Source organism: Hyperolius riggenbachi, chromosome 12 (assembly GCF_040937935.1).
Source record: "Hyperolius riggenbachi isolate aHypRig1 chromosome 12, aHypRig1.pri, whole genome shotgun sequence".
Lineage (NCBI taxonomy): Eukaryota > Metazoa > Chordata > Amphibia > Anura > Hyperoliidae > Hyperolius > Hyperolius riggenbachi.
In genome coordinates this window covers 233,691,617-233,701,806 of record NC_090657.1, presented here as the reverse complement: position 1 = coordinate 233,701,806, position 10,190 = coordinate 233,691,617, and the positions used below count along the sequence as shown (strand labels likewise).

Here is a 10,190-nt window from a genome sequence, read left to right as displayed (position 1 = left end):
GGGAAGCGAGAGCGGGCGTCCCACAGCTTAGACAAAACATGGCATGGCCGAGACAAGCTGGAGGCCTGACAATTACCTGATCACAAAGCAGCGGAAAAATCCTTCTACTGGGCTCCACTTCACAATGCTAATTTCATTTATAAGCGCTCACTTTCATGAGGTAGGAAAATTAATCGCTGCCAAGAGTAACAGCGGTGGTAAAGGATTATATATACATATATATAGATATTATTATTATTATTATTATATATATATAAAAGTGAGTGAACCACACCAGTGGCACAACTACAATTCATGGAAATACTATGTGGACCTCCAGAAATCTGGTTCATCCTTGGGAACAATTTCCAAATAGATAAGCATATGTAGACTTCTTCCTACACCTCAAATTTATATCTCTCACTTTATTTTAAAGAGGCACTGAAGCTAATACATTTTGCCATTTTTACCTTGTAATTCGCTTCAGGAGTCTCAGCAGGAGTAAACCGCCGCATCCCCGTCGCATAACGTGGGCTTTAGACCAACCAAATCCCTGGGGAGCAATCCGGGCAGCGCTTCCTCAAGAGGTAGAGCTTTCAGCTTCAGCTCTGCCTCTACTGACGTCAATCCCCACGGATCTCCGCCTCTCCCCGCCCCTCTCACTCTTCCGTCACAGAGAGGGGCGGGGAGAGGCGGAGATCCGTGCGGTGATTGACGTCAGGAGAGGCAGAGCTGCAGCTGAAAGCTCTGCCTCTCAGAGCAGCACAATCCACGACCAAGTTGGTCGATGTTTGCCCCGGGATTTGGGGGGTCTAAAGCCTTCGTTTTGCGGCGGTTTACTTCTGCTGAGACTCCTGAAGCGAATTACAAGGTAAAAATGGCAAACTGTATTTGCTTCAATGTCTCTTTAAAACGGACCTGAAAAAAAGCACTTCCTCTCTGCTCTATAAGATACGCAACAGCATAATACCCTTTAAACAAAAACATGTCTTTGCTATAGCTTATACAAATCCTGAAATAAACCTGAACTGTTTCTACTTCCTGCTTTCATGGAGGCAGGCATAGGGGTTCAACATCATGTGCTTTCAAATGAGCTTATCTGCCGTGGCAGTCATGTGACACAGGGGAGAGATCAAATTACTAGTACAAGTTGTTGATGAATGGGAAGTAGACAGGCTAAACTCTCTAAATACACACAGGGTGCATTTCTCTAGGCTTTCCTTTTGTCCTGTGCAAGAGTTCCGGTACACTTTAAAGAAAAAGGTTTTCAGGACGTAGAAGGGAAAAAAAAACATGTTGCTCTTCACAAATATTACTTTTTTCACTTTTATACTAACAAGGTACCTGATGCACAAAATGCCAGTAATTCTGTTGTGCGTGGGAAGCGCAACTAAATACTTCTGGTCCTAACAGCAGAGGGGCGCCGCCCTTCTGCTAGCACTATGCACGTTACTGGGATAATACGCGTTACTATGGTAACATGAGGCAAAATGCACATTACCGTAGCAATGCACGTGTTACCCAGGTAACGCACTTGGGACTAGTAGGGTAATGGGCGGGGCTCCCTGGTGTTATGCTGGGTACACACCATACAATTTTCTGGCAGATTTACCTGCCAGATCGATTATTTCCAACATGTCCGATATGAATTTCAATACATTTTTTGATTTTCTGATCATTTTTTTTTAATTGATTTGCGTTTAGTTCTATGAAAAATCAATAAAAAGATTAAAACAAAAGTTAAAATTTTTAGAAGTTTTTGAGAGGTTTCACAACAGACTATTTCTTCTCTGCCTTATAATGAATAACAACCCAGTTGTTATCTTGGCCTAGAGCAACACGAGCAGCTGTTTGGCGATTACGCTGATTTGCTGACTCAGCCTGTGATAAGGAGGGCGCACGTTGGCGGAAGAGATTTCAACTGCTCCTCGTACAGGTAGACGTTCTGATATATACGTTTGTCTCCAGATTTACCTCCTGTTTCCAGGGGGACAGATGGTGGAAGCAGCTGGATTATTCAGGTGACTTATAGATTTTTCTATGCTGAAGCTGGTTTGCCCAGCGATGTCCTTCTGTATTGGTGGAACCGGTGGGAGGAGTTTCTTTCATAGCTGGTGAAAGTGAAAGTGGGTTTGGGCCATGATGAGATTTGGAGGAGGGTCTTTTTCAGCGTTGAGAATTGGGGAAAGCTTTTGTGCAGTCAGGATCTCAGGGCAGGGTTATGTATATGAGTACTGTAGCTGTGTTAGGATAGAGTTTTAAAGAAAACCTGTACTGAAAAAGTTTCCCTGGGGGATACTCACCTCAGGTGGGGGAAGCCTCTGGACCCTATCGATGCTTCCGCCGTCCTCCTGAGTCCCACGGCGGTCTCACTGCAGCCCCCCGAACGCACAGGCGACAAATCCGACAGCCTGTGCAATATTTACCTTTTCGGGCTCCAGCGGGGGGCGCTGTTGCGGCTCTTCTGACGGAGATGAAAATAGCCAAAATATTTACCTTTTGGCTCCAGAGCAGGCGCAGTATCCGCTCTTCCCACGGAGATAGGCGGAAATAGCTGATCTCCGTCGGGCCGCTCTACTGCGCAGGTGAGGAGACTTGCGCCTGCGCAGTAGAGCGGACCGACAACGATCGGCTATTTACGCTTATCTCCGTGGGAAGAGCGGATACTGCGCCTGCTCTGGAGCCAAAAGGTAAATATTGCACAGGCTGTCGGATTTGTCACCTGTGCATTCGGGGGGCTGCAGTGAGACCACCGTGGGACACATGGAGGACGGCGGAAGCATCGATAGGGTCCAGAGGCTTCCCCCCACCCGAGGTGAATATCCCCCAGGGGAGGTTTTTTCATTACAGATTTTCTTTAAGCAATATTGGTGTAAAGTTTCTACAATGTTGAAGGACAGCTTTCCTTTGCACCATTACGGTGCTGGACGTTGAGGTGGTTGGAAGGAGACTACATGCAGTGCTGGGAATAAAGCCTGGTATACACATCCAATCTTGATTGGCCAATTTTACCAGCTCCATTTCAGCTGGATAGCGTATGGGTTAAAGTGGCCTGACCTGCACACTTGCACAGGACAGAAGGAAAACAGAGAAATGCACCCTGTATGTATTTAGAGAGTTTAGCCAGTCTAATCCCACCTCATCTGTGACTAAGTGATCTCTCAGCTGTGTCAGCTGACTGCCACAGCAGAGCAGCTAATTGGTAAACACAGGATGTTAACAATATGTCTGCTTCCGTGAAAGCAGGAAGTAGACACACTGCAGATTTATTGCAGGATTTGTATCGGCTGTAACAAAAAAATTTTATTCTGTAAAGGTTATTATGCTGTTGCTTAAATACCAAAAAGTGGATGAAACATTGTTTTGCTTGCTGGTGGCTTAAAGCGGAACTGTAGATACAAAATAAACACATTGCTTCACTTACCTGGGGCTTCCCCAAGCCCCCGGCAGCTGTCCTGTCCCGTGCCGGTCCTGCACGAGCCTCTGTTCTCCCGCCGCCGCTCCGTCCCGTACCTCGACTTGTAAGTCGAGGCCAGCGCAGCCCTGCCAAGCGTATCCTTTCTTCGCGTTCCCCTCTGCAATAGCGTGGAACGCGAAGAAAGGATACACGTGGCCAGAGCCGCGCAGGCGCAGTGACCCAGCGGCGAAACCGAAAGTAGCTGGCGGCGGGAGAATGGAGGCTCGTTGAGAAGCGGCGCGGGACAGGACGGCTGCTGGGGGCTTGGGGAAGCCCCAGGTAAGTGAAACAATGTGTTTATTTTCTATCTACAGTTCCGCTTTAAAAAGTATTTTATTTACAAGCCTAAAAATATCAACTAGGATATAACTCAGGAGAAAAATGTAATTGCATACGGGTCCAGGTGCCTTGCTTTGGGGCAACAAAAATGTCCAGAAACAGCATTGCACTACACTCGGCAGAGGTGGCTGGTCATGGAATCTAGCGTGTGTCCGACCGCCTTGATGTACTGCCGAAAGGACTATCTTGTGTAGGCACAACGGGCGCGATTCCCTATCCGGTGGTAACCTAGTTTGCACGTCTAAACACTTTGGACGTGCAAACTAGGGCAATGCGACGTTTAGCGTGCATAACATCGCACCATTCGCGTGGTAATCAGGGATGTCCAGCTAGACCAGTAGACCACCAGGGACATCTGTATGGTTGATATTGTAGTGAAATCCCTCCCCCAGTGTGCCATGGCTCTGACAGTTTCCTGTTTCTAAATCTCATTGCATTGTGGGAAATTACAGCTGTTACCAACTGCCAAGAATTTAATATCTCCCTCTGTGCATAGAACTCTCTGTAATAAACATTCCGCAGAAATCACCTGACAGGACTAAACATGTTGTCACGTGTGATAAATTTCAGAAAGTAAATCAGGGAGAGGAAAGATTTTCCAATGGGCAAACAATGACTAAACAATATGTAGGTATTGTAAAAAAACAACAAAAAACGTTACGTTATTTTCCTTACAGTTCCTCTTCAAATGTTTCAATAAAAACATTTAAACGTCTTCAGTTAGAAATTGGGACAAATGAACCTCCCGGTGTTGCCCTTGAAAGGTTACCCATTGGCAGAGGTACAGTCTAGATAAAACCTGTGTACATTTCAGGAATTGCCACCAAAAACAAAAGAAGCCAGAAAACACACAAACAAGTCACAGGTGGAATGGAGGAGATGCCAATCACTTCACAAGGAGGAGATTATCAGGGTCAGATCATTCAACAAAGGTAAATATTTAACCAGGACACATTCCTGATAGCTAACTTTAGTTAACAAGAGTTGGAAGTCAGAAGTCTTGAGAATACAGAGAAGCAGGTCAGAGCAGAATGACTATCCTGGCCAGGGGAACCAAGTAAGGGGAGGACCACCACTAGCCTGGCCAGGAGAACCAAGTAAGGGGAGGACCACCACTAGCCTGGCCAGAGGAACGAGGTAAGACCTCCATGATCTCGAGTCTGGGGATTGGGGAGATGAGAGATCTCTCTTCAGTGGATACCTAAACATAATGCGTGTCATGGTTTACTGTTTTACTAAAAGGACTTACTTTTGTTGGTGGAAATGATCATTTGTGATTTTGGTCATCAGTTGTTTGAGGTCTATAGGTCATCTCCAAAAAAATAGGCATCAAGCATTCATATCAATGGTGGAATTTTCCAAGTTTCTTAGCCGGTCTTAACTTTTAGAAGGACAGTAGATGCCAGGGCCAGTTCTAATAGCAATGGGGCTCCTGGGCAAGATTAAACTGGGGGCCCCCCAACAGACCCTGCCTCAGTGGGCTACAGGTGAGTGATGTGTACTGTTGCTATGAAGGGGGAGGAGGGATGGCTGTGCCATGGATGATGAAGCAGGGTAAGGAGGGGTGCAACTACAAATACTGCCCTCCACCCCTTGAAGAAACTTTGACAGGCCCTCCAGCATTTACTGCTGATTCCCCCAACTTCTCATGGTCTAGGGACATGTAACCAGAGTGTCTACCATGATTCCCTCATGGAGTAGCAAGTTTAACCTCCTTAGCTCAGGATGGAAATCTACAGCTCAGAGCGGTAATCCGGAGTCAGGCTCGGGACGGAAATCCACAGCTCAGAATGATAATCCCGAGTCAGGCTCAGGACGGAAATCCGCAGCTCAGAGTGGTAATCCCGAGTCAGGCTCGGGACGGAAATCCGCAGCTCAGAGCGGTAATCCCGAGTCAGGCTCGGGACGGAAATCCGCAGCTCAGAGCGGTAATCCCGAGTCAGGCTCAGGAAGAAATCCGCAGCTCAGAGCGGTAATCCCAAATCAGGCTCGGGATGGAAATCCGCAGCTCAGAGCGGTAATCCCGAGTCAGGCTCGGATGGAAATCTACAGCTCAGAGCGGTAATCCCGAATCAGGCTCGGGACGGAAATCCGCAGCTCAGAGCGGTAATCCCGAGTCAGGATCGGGACGGAAATCCGCAGCACAGAGTGATAATCCGGAGTCAGGTTCGGAACGGAAATCTGCAGCTCAGAGCGGTAATCCTGAGTCTGGCTCGGGATGGAAATCCGCAGCTCAGAGTGTTAATCCCGAGTCAGGCTCAGGAAGAAATCCGCAGCTCAGAGCGGTAATCCCAAATCAGGCTCGGGATGGAAATCCGCAGCTCAGAGTGATAATCCTGAGTCAGGCTCAGGAAGAAATCCGCAGCTCAGAGCGGTAATCCCAAATCAGGCTCGGGACGTAAATCCGCAGCTCAGAGCGGTAATCCCAAATCAGGCTCGGGACGGAAATCCGCAGCTCAGAGCGGTAATCCCGAGTCAGGCTCAGGATGGAAATCTACAGCTCAGAGCGGTAATCCCGAGTCAGGCTCAGGATGGAAATCTACATCTCAGAGCGGTAATCCCGAGTCAGGCTCGGGACGGAAATCCGCAGCTCAGAATGATAATCTCGAGTCAGGTTCGGAACGGAAATCCGCAGCACAGAGCGGTAATCCTGAGTCTGGCTCGGGATGGAAATCTGCAGCTCAAAACGGTAATCCCAAATCAGGCTCAGGACGGAAATCCGCAGCACAGAGCGGTAATCCCGAGTCAGGCTCGGGATGGAAATCCGCAGCTCAGAGCGGTAATCCCGAATCAGGCTCGGGACGGAAATCCGCAGCTCAGAGTGGTAATCCCGAGTCAGGCTCAGGAAGAAATCCGCAGCTCAGAGCGGTAATCCCAAATCAGGCTCGGGATGGAAATCCGCAGCTCAGAGCGGTAATCCCGAGTCAGGCTCGGATGGAAATCCGCAGCACAGAGTGATAATCCAGAGTCAGGCTCGGGATGGAAATCTACAGCTCAGAGCGGTAATCCCGAATCAGGCTCGGGACGGAAATCCGCAGCTCAGAGCGGTAATCCCGAGTCAGGATCGGGACGGAAATCCGCAGCACAGAGTGATAATCCGGAGTCAGGTTCGGGACGGAAATCTGCAGCTCAGAGCGGTAATCCTGAGTCTGGCTCGGGATGGAAATCCGCAGCTCAGAGTGTTAATCCCGAGTCAGGCTCAGGAAGAAATCCGCAGCTCAGAGCGGTAATCCCAAATCAGGCTCGGGATGGAAATCCGCAGCTCAGAGTGATAATCCCGAGTCAGGCTCAGGAAGAAATCCGCAGCTCAGAGCGGTAATCCCAAATCAGGCTCGGGACGTAAATCCGCAGCTCAGAGCGGTAATCCCAAATCAGGCTCGGGACGGAAATCCGCAGCTCAGAGCGGTAATCCCAAATCAGGTTCGGGACGGAAATCCGCAGCTCAGAGCGGTAATCCCGAGTCAGGCTCAGGACGGAAATCCGCAGCTCAGAGCGGTAATCCAGAGTCAGGCTCAGGACGGAAATCCGCAGCTCAGAGCGGTAATCCCGAGTCAGGCTCAGGACGGAAATCCGCAGCTCAGAGCGGTAATCCCGAGTCAGACTCAGGATGGAAATCAGCAGCTCAGAGCGGTAATCCCGAGTCAGGCTCGGGACGGAAATCTGCAGCTCAGAGCAGTAATCCCGAGTCAGGCTCAGGACGGAAATCCGCAGCTCAGAGCAGTAATCCCGAGTCAAGCTCAGGACGGAAATCCGCAGCTCAGAGCGGTAATCCCGAGTCAGGCTCGGGACGGAAATCCGCAGCTCAGAGCGGTAATCCAGAGTCTGAGTGAGGTATATGCAGGAGCTGCTGCAGATCTCTCTGTAGTATGTTTTTTTCCTTGTTTTTAGGGTCTAAAAGCTTGTGAAAAAATGTCATGGCTTTTAGAAATCAATATCTGGAAATAATCATATTGCCTGGGAGGTTAAAAAGCAGATGAAAATGGAGGTGTGTGTGTGTGTGTGTGTGTGTGTGTGTGTGTGTGTGTTCGTGTGTGTGTTCGTGTTTGTGTGTGTGTGTGTGTTCGTGTTCGTGTGTGTGTTCGTGTGTGTGTTCGTGTGTGTTCTCTTTGCTACTGAGTTCCTTGTTTATAGTTTTGCTACTAAGTCATCTAGTACCGTTCTGCATTTCATAGAATTGCGAATGGCCATCACCAGTCAGGATTGAGCTGCAGGGAACAAATGCTGTACAAACATGTAACTTGGCTATACACTCTCTCTATAGAGATGGGAGGAGCTACGACGGGATGCCTCTTACTGGTGCTAGGGACAGGCTGCTATCGTTTAAAGATCCACCTTGTTCAGAGAAGGATTAACATCAAAGGGGGGCCCAAGGCAAAGTGCTAGCCTTAAGGCCCATACTCACGAGTGACATTTGTCGCCGCAACACGCGGCGCGCGCGTGTTGCGGCGACAGGTCGCCCGTGAGTATGGGCCGCCGCACGCGCGCGCACCCCGAACTGTCGCCCGTCGCTCATGTCGCCAGGCGATTGAAACTTTCAATCGCATGGCGACAGTCGCCACTGCCCCCCCGCCGCAACTGTCGCTAGTCCCCGTGAGTACGCGGACTAGCGACAGCAACCTCCATGTAGGTACATGGAGCTTCCGGCGGGGGGAGGAGGAACGTCAGCGACAGCTTCCGCCTTGCCGCTGGTCCCTCTTCCGCGTGTGTACGCGGAGGGACCTGGCGAGAAGCTGTCGCCGGCCTGTCGCCCACACGCTCACGTGTGCTGGCGACAGGCCACATTTCTCGCCCGTGAGTATGGGCCCTACGCCTCCCTAGCCTTGCCTAGTCTTTTTGGTAAGATGAGGTGGGAGAGGGTCAGAGGAAGTGGAGGTCAGGCACCGGAATGCCAACTAGGCCCCAGGCATCTGCCTACATTGCCTTGTGGATGACCCTGCCCTGGCATTAGATGATTGTGAAAACGTGTAAGCGACACCAGCTAGACACAATCAAGACACTGATTATGTTATGTACATAGTAAGATAGCAATGATATGACCTGTGACCTGTGATAACTGCACACTGCCTACATATGTATCTGCACCGCAAACGCAGCGCTCAGCAACTGCAATTTTTCATAGTGACTTTTTCATAAATGCTCATGTTTGCAAATGTATTCAAGTTGAATTGCTATCACCCCCCCCCCCCCCAAAAAAAAAAAAACAAACTCTAAATACAGCACATTTGCTATTTTAACAAAATCGCAATGCACTGCACCAGCGCTTTGCCTGTTGCCAGCAATCAGCAAGTGCATTGCAATCACCCCCAGTGTAAACCAGGCCCTAAAGGGAACCTGAACTGAGAGGTATATGGAGGCTGTCATAGTTATTTCCTTTTAAACAAGGCTCATTGCCTGGCTGTCCTGCTGATCCTCTGCCTCTAATACTACTAGCCATAGCCCCTGAACAAGCATGCAGCAGATCAGGTGATCTGACTGTAGTGTGGCTGGATTAGCTGCATGCGTAGTTGAAGTGTGTGACTCAGACACTACTGCAGCCAAAGAGATCAGCAGGACAGCCAGGCAACTGGTATTGTTTAACAGGAAATAAATATTGCTGCCTCCATATCCCTCCTTCTTCAGGGTTCCTTGAAGGGCGTCCAAGAGAATTAGCCGCTGGGAGACTTGGGCGCAGGATACAGCCGGTATATGGCTGATCCTGCTGCTGCACACGTCCCGGCGGTGGTAATTACTGTTCCCCCTCCAGGTCCACGTGGATGGTGGGGAATGAAGTAATTGGGCTTCCAGGTATTGCTGGCGGACGAATTACAGTGTTTCAAAAGTAAGTTCAGCTCCATCTTCCGACAGCGCCGAAGTTACTCACTGTGCGCCACTATAGCCGTAATTCCTATTACGGTCTATGGTGGCGCCAGCTGCACCCAAATCCCCTGCACTGCATTTGCAGTGTTCGCTTTAAGGTTCCTTTACACTTAACCCTGTGATTTCCTGCTGCATTTTCTCACTTTTTTTATATTTCTGATTCTGCAGTTTGCAATTTTTCAAATCCGATTCTTCTTTTTTTCAGTCCGCGTTTTTATGCACATTTTCCCATTCTGGTGTTATCATGCGAAAATTTGCATTTCCATTGACTTAAGCTCTATGCACAAGCTGCAATCAATGCGCTCCCATCGGATTCGCATGCGGAATGCAGCATACAAACGCATTGCGCATTCTGAATCCCTCTTGTTTTGCCAAGAGATTTTCTTTTTTTTTTAAGTGGAACTATTTATACTTAACCCCCTTGCCGTTCCAGTTCTGGCGGCAAGGGGGCGGCGCAGCACTTTAAAAAAAAAAATATTTTTTTTAAATCACGTAGCAAGCCCAGGGCTCGCTACATGATAGCCGCTGACAAGCGGCATCCCCCTACCTAGTTCGATCG

At 49.1% G+C, this 10,190-nt stretch overlaps 1 protein-coding gene across 2 annotated transcripts in view; it reads left to right on the top strand.

Moving 5' to 3' along the window:
• The first annotated feature begins 1,914 nt into the window (after positions 1 to 1,914).
• The window catches only part of KCNJ16 (potassium inwardly rectifying channel subfamily J member 16), a 64,855-nt gene continuing 56,579 nt past the window's right edge, over positions 1,915 to 10,190 (top strand). Inside the window, exon 1 of one of the 2 annotated variants that reach the window (XM_068262462.1) lies at positions 1,915 to 2,000. The gene's annotated coding sequence lies outside the window, so the exon portion shown is untranslated. Of the gene's footprint in view, positions 2,001 to 4,785; positions 4,913 to 10,190 lie in introns of those variants that run through there. The other variant, XM_068262461.1, reaches the window with a different exon arrangement.